Here is a 12,541-nt window from a genome sequence, read left to right as displayed (position 1 = left end):
TCTAACAGTACGCGTCACATCGAAACCTGTTGAAGGATTTAACGGCTATGGTTAATGGTTAATATAATGACATACATATGTCTAACTTCAGGAATTTACCCAAAATATGCCAATTTTCTCGTGGGAACCCCTTAATTACCGACGTCATAGCACTATTCTGTGAGAACTCACGTCATATCTCACTCGTGAAATATTAATGACAAATTTACGTTGATACGCGTCAATGTCACTCAATGGCATTTTGCAATCAACTTTTCCGTAGTTCGAGATACTTATTATAGAATAGCTCCGCAGTCTTGGATCGGGGATAAAAAATTCTAATCTGAAAACAGAATTAGTTTCGATTCTAGAATTTTAATAAGGATGCAAATATCCATTTCTTGGAGCTCATTTGTATTATATGATAACGTAATGTATTCTTCAATGGAAGCCAAGTTTAGGCATGCAATGTATTTGCGTATCGTGGGGGTTGTGATTGTTATAGATAAGCCATGCATGTAATTTTGAAATAAAGGACTTGAAAACTTTTCATTGTTTAATTATTTCTATTGTGAAACCTTTGGCGCGCGTGGGGATGAGACTGACGGCTGCCGTGACGGCAAACGACAGGGTGCCTTCATCTCCGCCGCATTTTACTCCCTTGTGGGAGTACTATACCTGATACTTCGTTGCTATACAATATTATTATAATAAAACTAGCCGTGCTCGCGACTTCGTGCGCGTTTGAATTTAACAAAAAGTTGTTGTTGTAGACTAAGTTACTCCTTATTACATCAGCTATCTGCCAGTGAAAGTCCCGTCAAAATCGGTCCAGCCGTTCCAGAGATTAGCCGGAACAAACAGACAGACAAAAGTTGAAAAAAATTTGTTTTTGTACCGTGTATAATATATATATATATGTAATATTATTATATGTAAGATAAGAAGATATATTATATTTATTAAGGAAACTTTGTGTTTATTTATTTTACTTCATATTCTTTTGTTGAATAGTTAGTGTACCTGATGGGATATCTCATCGGAACATATTTATAACATCGAAAAAGGTGAACTTCCATACAAATCTTCATACCCGATTTCATCCTCTTGGATGATCTTTTAACCTCAGGTTCACGTCCAAAGATGATTCATAAAGAACTAACTTTCGTGGGCGAAATTTCATTATGATACACTCAACGATTTAGGGTGTGCATTGTATGTCAGGCAGTCAATATTTTTGAAATGTTATTAAGTAAATTTTATATTTGATTAACAACAAGTTCCCGCCCGCGTGATGCAGGTGCTTGGTACATTTTTCCGGGATAAGTCAGTAACTCTTTTGCGGGGCAATGTATACGGTTCTACAACAGGATCCCAGAAAGCTTTCAAAATGCTTCTGTTGCCAAATATGGCAAAAAAAAAATGTTAAGGAACGCTTGTGCGCGAAAAAAATATACAATTAGTGAGTTTATGATTGATAACACTCCTTGGGAATGAAACGTTCGCCTCCCGGATATCAAAAAAAAGACCCGCTGAGTTTCTTTCGTCGGTTCTTCTCAGGGTGTTTCCTTTTCCGAACCGGTGGTAGTGTTTAATTTGACCATCAATAAGTAAGTGTAATGCTTCTATATTGAATAAAGGAATTTGAGTTTGAGTTTAGTAAGATTCTTTTGAGCAATTTCCAATGTTTGTTAGCTTCCCGGCGCCCTGTGGCTGTATCATATATTTTTTTCAAGAAATAGTATTCTTAATATAAGGTAAAGGTATCCTATTGTGGAGAAGTGTCCGCAGTTTAATCCGTCACGGTGTGTTCTACTGTCACGACAGATATATAGTTTACGAATACATTTCGACTTGTTCAAGCTACCTCACGGTTACCTTTTTTACTGATGATTGAATGGTTTTAAAACATAAAAGTTACAAGGTTCAAACTGCTTTAAAAAATATTGGTTAAAATTCTTTGCTTTTTTTGTTTCGAGTGTAAATATTTGCATATAATATTATTATTTAAGATTACCTTATGAAAGTATGTGTGTTTAGATGTTCGTTATCTAACACGCTCCGACGACTTTATGTATATATGAAACTTATGGTTTAAAATTTATATAAAATAAAATCATATAAATTATAACTTTTGAATTCATGTTTAGTCTAAACTTATGAAATAACATGTTCTGACTGACGGACTGATTCATCATCGCCGAGCGTAGACTATTAAAGTTGGGGTCATGAAATTTGGTGACTAGGGTCGTTTTATTGAGAAGACACCCACTAAGGAAGAAATTTTAGCATTAAGGGGTGCAATTAGGGGTTGAGGGTTTCGTCAGGGCGTCACGGTAGCATGCGCAAGCGATCCTGTGGCGCCCACCGAAAGACGGAGAGGGTACCGCTGGTTTTTTAGTGGGTAAACCTGGCGTACCTGGGCGCACTCAGTGTCCAGGGCTCCGGGGAGTCCCCCCCCCACCTTCCATCACGTGGGGGAAGCGCGTAACGCGGTTTTCCAGCGAGAAAAAAAAAAAAAGGGGTTGAGGGTTTGCATGGAAATCCGTAATTTTTTAAGTTAGACGTATGATACTTTATTTTTGGGATACTCATTAAAAATCAGTAGATACGTATTTAAGCGTTTCTGGACGTTGCCATAAGGAGTGAAATACACACAAATTTATACTACAAAAAGAGGTTACAAAAAGAGGCCACAAATTAACTTAATATTTTAAATTAATCTGTAAATATATTCAACTTCCACGCGAGCAAAGCCGCGGGCAACAGCTAGTTGATATATAAATTCAGAGTAGCACTGAGCACACTTGCAAATTTGTAATATGATAATCAAGAACTATAACATTTCACAGACTCAGCATTAGTAGTAAGTTATTCTCAGCAATGAGCCATCAACAAGAGATTTGACAAAGTCATTTGTTCTTAGTAAATAATTTCAATATTTTTTTAAGAAAACATTTTCATTACATATGACGAAAGACCTAATTAAATATGCTTTATAGATACTATAAAAATATTTATAACAATTTTTAACATATTCGCATACTAACTGCCGATTAAGAAATTATTTATAAATGTCGATAAATGCTATTTTAGTCACGTACAAACAGTATCTTTGGAGCACAATTAGTCTAGGGAAACATTGCAAACTTATGTAAATTGCAATTTGAATAGTTTTTTTTTCTTTTTTTTAAATTAAAAATTAAATATTGTTTAAAAGAGCAAAATTTATGGCGAAGCCGTTTTTTAATCATAAAATTTATAATTTAATACTAGAAGTTATAAGAACGCATTTATATTTTATAATACATAATAATATCTGAAGCTTATTTAAATATTTATTTAGCATAAATTTTATGTAATATTTTAGCGCCAGGAATGCAAGCGCACGAAGTTTTTTAAATCAAATCGCGGTATCGTCTAGAGATTTTCCGGCGCACGTTCCACCGGATAAGACTATCCTACGTATCTTTGCATAATATAAACCGATTTCGGCTTTACTGGAATCTCCCAATTTCACACCCTCCGTGCTCCGGAGAGGCCATTCTGTCCGTTCCTGCGATCGTCACTACAATTAAGTCGACGCCACATGTTCGCATCTTCACTGTTACAATATCAGATTTTTGTGATTTTTATGATTAATTAGAGTTCTCATACTTTTTGTAAATATTTTCAATTTACGCGAACGTCTGGTGTTTTTCCAGTTTTTTTATTTATGGGCAATTTGAATAATTCTGCCCTATGGTAAGTACTTTTGAATATTTATATGTCTAGATAGACTGTCAAATCTGAGAACCCATCGATAATGGTCACTAAGTACACGCACACCAAGATAAAGTTGGCTTAAATCGGTAATATAAAAATAGATCAGTAAACTGTCCATAAATATATTTTCTGAGATTATTATTTGTTTTATTGAACAATCAATTAATATTCTATACTATATTGAAGAAAAAATATTTTTAATAGTAAATTTATATTGCTGAATACAATTTAAAAAAGGAGAAATATATTTTTTAATGATAAAATGCACTCCAATCTGTATAGTTCTGCTCTTAATTAGAGTCTTCAATACGAAGTCGATGAACACTCGCCAATCATTAAATCAAAACATAAAAACGTTTTATTTTGTCCTTAAATAGCACATATTTTCCCATTTATCCCTTATGTATGCTGATTTTAAGAGTGAACCTCTAAGGTATAACGGAAATACTCTTGACATCTAGAATTAGTGATTTTAGGTCAGAGGCAGAGAAGTGACAGTTTGTATCAATTGGTCATTGAAGGAGAGCGCTTACAAATTACAAAATCCATTCCAGTTGAACATTCGTCATTTCCAACTCAAGACTACAACGAACTTAGCCTACTTTTAGAAAAAAAAACTTAATAGAACTCAAGTTAAAAATCTGTTCAGTGCAAGTACCTAAGTGAGTGGTAGCGTGGCTCCGCTGCTCAAAAACAAACGTCAGAGGCAGGTTTCTTTGAGTCCGTTTAAAAAGCCTCCGTCGTAATTCCGAATGGGGACATTTCAAAAGTAGGTTTCCCCATTCCTTTCATGTCAGTTACCAACAGTATCCTATCGTAATTACGATCTGACGCCATGAAAGACGCGATAAAAGTGTGTCTCGTTTAGCCATTGTGGACCATCCTTTAATGTCTTGTAAGGTATGTGTACAGCCTTATACATATGTAGGTCGATGAAATTTTTATATTTTAAATCGTCCCTTCGATGCATCCTGATCGCGTTTGTCTGTACGTTAAAGCTCGGTTTACCGTTAGAGAGCCATTTCGTGCAAACTCGTACAGTCAGTTTGCGCAGTTAAGCGCGTGCCCGTGGTTCGTAAAGCTCGCATAAAATTAAAGGCGCGGTTTGTGTAATCGTTACATTTCTAAAGATTTTGCTTGCGTAGTTTTTAGTTCGTGTAGTTTCACTGCAACACTGAGGAAAAGAGGAAGTTAGAAACTTGTACTCTTTAGCTAATGTACGATGTTCTTAATTTTTGCAGTAGTGCGCTTTAGGGCTTTAATTTTAAAAAGCATGAATGAAATTTAATCCAATTTACATTAGCAAAAGCCTTTCATTCATAAAGTAATTTACAGCTGAATTGTAAATATAGTTATTAATTTATACGTAATATTAAACTGCCTCGTGGGTCTTGTGGTTAGCTATTACGCTGGAATTCTTGAGGTCCTGGTCTCAAAGCCTCATTCAAAGAAATATCAATAGAAGCCCAGTTTAGAAGTTGATAGTAGTAAGCATCATATTATATGTGAAGCGATCGAATTACTGATTGTTTTTTGCTTAATGGAATTAAATGAAATCTGATACTTGTGTATAAGTACAAACTCCGCCTCTTGTCAACTAAGCGTTTTATTTATGTTAAGCGATTGCAAAATTTCAATTTCAGTCGTATTATTTATACGTTTTATAAACATATTTCTGTGTTCTCATTTAAAACAATCGTCATTAACGTGGGCGAGGTTCGTGGCTTTTGTCAACAACCTAACGTAACTTTTTTATTTTACCTAGCTGTTCGGCAAACAGTGAACTTTGAAAAAAAATATTGAAAAGGTTCGATATTATATTTAAAAAAATATGCGTAGTCTTTCAGTGACTTAAAAATAAAATGTATTTTCAGTGTTTATACGACTGACCTGATCAAATGATTACACCCAGGTATTTATTACTTTGTAATACTTTTTTTTTTACTTAGAAGGCTTTTGATAGCAACAGTCATTTTATATTCTCAATTAAAAATGGTTTAGAGATTTACAAATTATGAAAAAATAGAACATAAAATTCACTTCTGTTATGATATTAGTCTAAATTCAAAGCGAGTGAAACTGCTAAGCGCAGCTATATATACTTAACAAGCTGATCGTCTCAAATTCCTTTAAGTTTAATAAGTATTATTTATTTCCCGATCACAGCGTCACCTTAACTATTTAGAGATCTACTCAAATACACACTTTATTTTGAAATTGGTGCAACCGATTGAGAGGAGTACAATTGAAGGGAATGACAACGAAGACATTTATATATATCACGCCCATATATTTGGAAGATAAAAGAAAAAAATAGATTTCAATTGATAGTTTTTTAAATAATTTTGTTAAGTTGCATTTTTGACTTTTTTTAAAAAAAAGCTAAATAACGTGATAACTCATAAATGATTCACTTTCAGACCATGCATATGGGGGTTAAAATACGTCGAATTACCAATAACCCTGTATATATACACACACTGATTCGATATTTTATTTGTGTGTGTTTGAGTGGCTCGGCTCAATTACGTGGTGCAATCAATGTATAACGAAATATTATGATATAAATATTATTTATACTCTCATATAATATATATGGCACTCAGGACTGATGGAGCAATCTAACAGCAATTTTTTTTTGTATTGGATCAATAGTTGCGGAGGTTACTCCCTACATACAAACAAACAAATTTTACCTATTTATAATATAAATAGAGATTAAATTAATTTCAATGCCGGTATTATTCTATTGTAATATCATTAATATTATCGTTGATTTAAATAAAGCAATGTTTAACTTTAAATTTTGGGAACATAATTTTAGATGCAAAATGAGTTTAGACACTTAATTACATAAATATGTCAAACTTTAATTTATATGAAATCGTAATTTGTTTGTAATGTTTAAATGATATATTAAATTTCGAATGGTTATCAACAAAATAATCAGCAATTGTTGTGATTTAACTTCTAAAATGCGACACATTTAAAATATATTGCCATTAAATATAAACTTTACCTACATGATATAACATAAATAACGTTTAAAATATTGAAATGTTTTCTATCTACTGCATGGGAGGGTTTTGTGCGTGTTGACCTGAAAACTACCACCAGGTAGACCTAAGAGCAATACTTAGTATTATCGTGAATCGGTATGAACGGGTAATATTTCTAACAGCGGCAATGTCTAATTGCGGTGGTGACCATTTACTATCAGGTTATTTTGCCCGTCCACCGACCAATAATACATAAAAAAAATATATTTCCTTACATACTACATATGTCTATATCTAGTAACTAACTATTAAACACTCGCTTCGCAGGTTGTTATATGATAAAGGGGGACTGCGTCATATGATTGGTCGGTCTCATACCCGATACAATATGATATAATATACGTATATACATATATGTAGATACGTTTATATAAAAAAGACAAAATTAACTATTTATTATTAAGGTAAGAAAACTTGTATATTTCTTTAACAGCCATGTTATTGTTATATATATAAAAAAACAAGACTACCCCGAATGAATGAATGAATTAATTTAGCTAGTGTAACTCCGGTTGATGTAAGGATTCCAGCAACACCACATATTCAAACCTGTTCGTTCATTTAAAAGTTAAGCTGGAGTAAAGAAAGTCACATACACGAACCATAAAAATATTACCCGCCTTTTTACGGCAGTCGTGTTAATAGTTGAATTTACATGATACCAGTTTTTATTTATATATTCGGAGGGTAAATTGGAAATAAAACCTAGTATTTTATATGCATATTCACTAATAAATGTCAATAGAGAATAAATTAACAGACGTCAAAAGAATAAATTTACAAAATGATAATGTAATAGAATTTACGAACGTTCAGCGTTTTAAAAAAGTGTGTTTTGAAATTCGAATGTCAGCAGTGTCAAAAAACTGTATAAAATAATTATTTTACGTCAATAACAGTCTGAAACATGAAAAGTGCATATCTTTTTATAGAAAATATTGGAATTCAAAAAATTATCTTAGTAAAAATATTGAATTAAAGTGATTTCAACATATTGGTACGTATAAAAGAGGTTTTATATTTCGACTAACTATTGTTTAATGAAAAGTTTGTTTATTTTACTCAAAATAACCTGAGTTATATATATGATATTTTTTGAATTTTAATTTTATTTTAAATATTAATATAAAACAAGTTAAACGTGTTTTTTACTTTTTAAATGTACGTAATTTTTAAATTTAATTTATTATGGACATGCTATATTGCAGTGATGCGTAACTTTAGAGGTTACAACATATTCCTTTATTTTATAGACAGAGGTGTATAAAATAATTTCCTCCACGCCTTATAGAAATTGTATATTAATTTTATGACGTAGTTTCTGATTTGAGATTTGAAATGACTTATTAATTACTTAGCTATTTACATTATATAATTGTGTATGGAAATAATTGTTTAGATTGGTAACCAAATAACTCAAAATAATAATTTAATAGATATTTAATATGTCACTAAAACTAAAAAAAAGGTATTTCCGACTGTACTGGAGTCATTATCTTCTTTTTAGACGCAAAAATGATTGAAGAAGAAATCGATGAAGAATATATAGACGATCCGATAAGATTGTTTGATTGTGAACAGATCCGAGTACTTTGTTGTCCAGTAAGCAAAGGTAAGGTAAAATATTTATTACACAAATTTCAAATAGTCAAAAATGGCATATTTCTTTGGGGGCAGGGCGAAGACCCAGTACTTCTGTCAGAGTCATCCACTCCCTCATCAAATATTTTACTGCCAAACAATACTACCTTGTAATGTTGTGTTCCGGGTTGAAGGTTGAGAGAGCTAGTGTAACTACAGGCGCAAGGAACATAATATCTCAGTTTCCAAGGTTGGGGGCCATTGACGATGGAATTTCTTACTGCATCAAAGTCTCTGTGCGCTGAGGATGACTAAACATTGGGTTGCCCATTTGCCAGTCTGCTTGCCAATTCAAAAAATGGGGTTTTTAATAATTTCACTATTGATTTTTTTTAGCACACGATGTCGAAGATGCTTCGTATGAAGGCAATATACGACTTAAAGAGTATCGTTTAAATTATGAAGAAACAGTAAATTCGTATAAAAATAATTCTTCTATATTACCGGTTACATTCTTTGACATAGAGAGCAATGTGGAACTTTTAAACCGATGTCGTCCACTTAGTATAAAACTCGTTGACTATAATAGGTTTCCTTGGTATCATAATTTGAAAAAGAAAGTTGTAGATTGTTCTAATTTGAATTTGAATAAAAGTGATTTACAAGAAGCAGATTGTATAGAAATTTTAGCTTCAGACACAAATGGCGATGACGATACAGTTTATAAGCAGATTACTTCAAAAGACAGTCTGAATACTAATGATAATAAAAAATTATCCAAAGTAAGTTTTGTAAGTAAAAATGACACGATTTCAGAAAGGCACCTAACAAGAAGAATGTTTAGTAAAGATGTAATCAATAGATATCAAAATAGTAAAGTTAAAGACCTTAAAATAGGAAAAGGAATAACTAATCTTGAAGACCCACAGGAAAATATTGAAATTGAGACAAAATCCGCTAACAAAACAAAATTCATTTCCGAAAATCAACATAACTATAAAGAACTCGATGTTGATAAAATGAATACTTTCGCATCCATTATTGATAAAGCGTATAAAAAATTGACAAGAGATATCGAAAAGCCTTATAAAGAAATTAAAACTGAAAATACATCCAATAAGAGTAAGACTAATCGCTTAGATGATTACACAAAAATAAACTGTAGTCATTTGGATAAAGATGTTCAAAATAAAGCAGATGGAATCATTTGCAATAACAAATACGATTTGTTAAAATCTAAAACGTTTTCAAACGATAAAAATCAGACTTCAGAAAAATATAAAGAAAATAATGTTTTTATTCAAGAAATGGAAATATTAGAAACTATCATAGAAAATAGTAATGACTCAAGTTCACCTCTACTACCTTGTCCATCAAAGACAAAAAGGAATGACCAAATGAATAGGATAAAAATATCAGATACGCCATTTCCATCAAATACCAAACATAAAATTAAGAAAAATGTTTGCAAGAATCAGTTATTTAGCGCAAAGCGAGTGATTCCTCATTATCATTATGAATCAATGTATGCTACACAAATATGTAAACCATTTAATTCTCAACCAAAAATTTCTAAAAAATCAAATAATAAAACTGGATTTTTACAAAAAAATATTGACCGTGTAACTTGTGAAGTAAATAATAAAAAACGAGGTCTATCAAAAGAATGTAATCAAAATAAACGCATCAAATTTGCTGACACTGATTTAAATAAAATGAATAATATTACTCATAATAATCATACGACATCTAAAGCTGACCATATGGCTTCACTAAATCATGTGATGTCTTTATGCAACAAGCAGTGTTATGCTCAAGTGGGCTTAAGTCCAAATCAAACTGGATGCAACCTTAATGAGGGAGACTCAAGAAACTTAGACAATATGAGATGTCATACAATTTCATCGCTAGATGCAACACAAGGAAATAAAAATAGGCCAAAGTCTGTAAGTAACAGTATTCCTATTTTGTTAGATCGGCAATCGAAGCATGTGCAACATAATATTACGCCAAAGTTTCCAATTCAAAGAGTTGTATCCAATCGATGTAATTCTTATACTAATGATTTAATTTTTCAAACAAGTAATATATTACTTGCAAATGATCATCCTTATCAAAATCTCTGCCATCGAAGTAATCATCATAATGATTCATACGATTTAGAACAATCCTTAAATAATATAACGAATGGTACGAAAACTGTAACTGTTTATGAAGACAATCCTTTATCTGCTTCGTTTTATACGATTCCTTCAACTCCAATTAATCTATTACCTGAATATCAAAATGACAACAGTCGAATTTCAAGTACAAAATTCCAACATCATCATATTAATAATTATGAAAATACTATACGTACCGAAAATGTTGAGAGACAAACAAAAATACTGAGTAGTCAAAGAAATTTAAACGTCAACAGAAAAGCAATAATAGCTACGGTAATTGCGAAAGATTCTGATGTGAATCAAAAAGCTAATAGTGCAGTTGAAAATGCAACGCATACTACTGAGAGGGAAGTTCAGAAATATCCACATTTAAAACAGTGTTTGGAACGTCCACCTTTCCTAATAAATAATCCTACCAAGATGAACAGGGAGAAGCAAACAAGTGTAAATAATATAGCAAGTAGAAATTTAGATAAAATGTCGAATAAAGGTTATTCGCCGCCAATATTGCCGATACCATCTTACCAAAAAACGTTTGAAATATTAGCCAAGATTAGACTATATGATTATGATAGAGGATTCATTCAACCTGATTTATCTGATAATGGTATCCCATCATCAGAAAATTTTAATATTTTAGAGAAAACTGCGCACAAAAGAAAAATAAACGATGTACAAAAAGTATCACGAAATATTACCCTAGATGATTACAAAAAACGCATGTCTGACGAAAGTGCAAGAAGGTAACATTATCAAGTTTTGTGTTGCATTTTTTCTTTTCGACTTCTATTTGATAATGGCTTTCTAGGGTTATAGTGCCCAAAATATTTAACGTTCAACCGTATATAAACACAGTAAGAATAAAGAAAAAAAAAGATATAGCAATATAAACGATTCTCTATTGTTAGGCGTCGAAAACTGGAAATTATATTTCGCTTATGTAATTTTGTTCCAAAAAACGCTTAATATGAACTTAATGCTTAATCGGTTTTCAAATAATTATAATTTTTAGAGTAACGGTTACTATTCAAAGTTAAATAGCGATTTTGTTCAGTTTTAGTATTAGGTCTTAGGACTTTAAGATCGATAATGGTTTATGGACTGACTGTTTTGTTTATTTAGTTATTATTTATTGTATTTTTATAAGCAATTGTAAGTTTATTTCTGTTAACGTCAAATAGATTTATGACACAATAAGGACAGTCATTTATAAGTATGCCTTAATATTATGTAATTTTACATGAAAAAGTTTAGCGCATGCGTTGTTAACTCAATATTCGAAACTATTATGACATATTATATATTTATATATATACATATTATATATATTTTTTTATGTTATTAGAGCTTTGTCGCCGGTTGATTTATGTACAGTACCTATTGCCTATATTTGATAGTGCATGGTAGATCGATTTTTGTTGATTGTTCACTTAAAATTATTAAAATGTTTAATTCAAAAATGTTTTTTTATTTTATTTTAAGGGTAGAAAAACAGATGGATTATTAAGCATGATAGAATAGGATCTAAGGTCTCCTCAAAGAATAGGATGTTTTAGCCTATCAGTGGTCATTTACAAGCTGGAAAGAGACTACGCCAACATCGTCTCCACCGAGACCAATAGAGAACTTTATATCCAGTTACTAATATAGGTTGTGTCTGTTAGATAGTATTTCAGTCTGAAATATAAATAACGTTTGTAAAGCAAGTTTAAAGAAATAATACGAATACAATAATGAAATAAGTACTGTACAATTTGAATTCCGCGCGTTAGTCTATAGAGCTGAACTATTATGAGTAACATTACAAAAATATTTTATTCATGAAATTGATAAAGGCGAGTCATTTCTTAAACGAAAATCGGGCCCTGATAATCCCGAAGATTTATCTCAGACGTCAAGCGACGTTAAGATTTATGCCGGCCACATCGCAGATGGCTTCCACGCATAAACATGTATCTGCGCCATAAATATAATGCCTGGCTTTTATGTACG

At 31.7% G+C, this 12,541-nt stretch overlaps 1 long non-coding RNA gene across 1 annotated transcript; it reads left to right on the top strand.

The window, feature by feature from the left end:
* Positions 1 to 5,470: 5,470 nt before the first annotated feature.
* On the top strand, positions 5,471 to 11,853 carry LOC135193624 (uncharacterized). The gene is made up of 3 exons (XR_010309339.1): positions 5,471 to 5,656; positions 8,311 to 8,415; positions 8,781 to 11,853. It is a non-coding gene; the product is annotated as an uncharacterized LOC135193624 (long non-coding RNA).
* The last annotated feature ends 688 nt before the right edge of the window (positions 11,854 to 12,541 follow it).

Source organism: Vanessa tameamea, chromosome 14 (assembly GCF_037043105.1).
Source record: "Vanessa tameamea isolate UH-Manoa-2023 chromosome 14, ilVanTame1 primary haplotype, whole genome shotgun sequence".
In the NCBI taxonomy this organism is placed as follows: domain Eukaryota; kingdom Metazoa; phylum Arthropoda; class Insecta; order Lepidoptera; family Nymphalidae; genus Vanessa; species Vanessa tameamea.
Note: the sequence above shows the minus strand (reverse complement) of the source record. Positions and strands in the feature narration are given on the sequence as shown.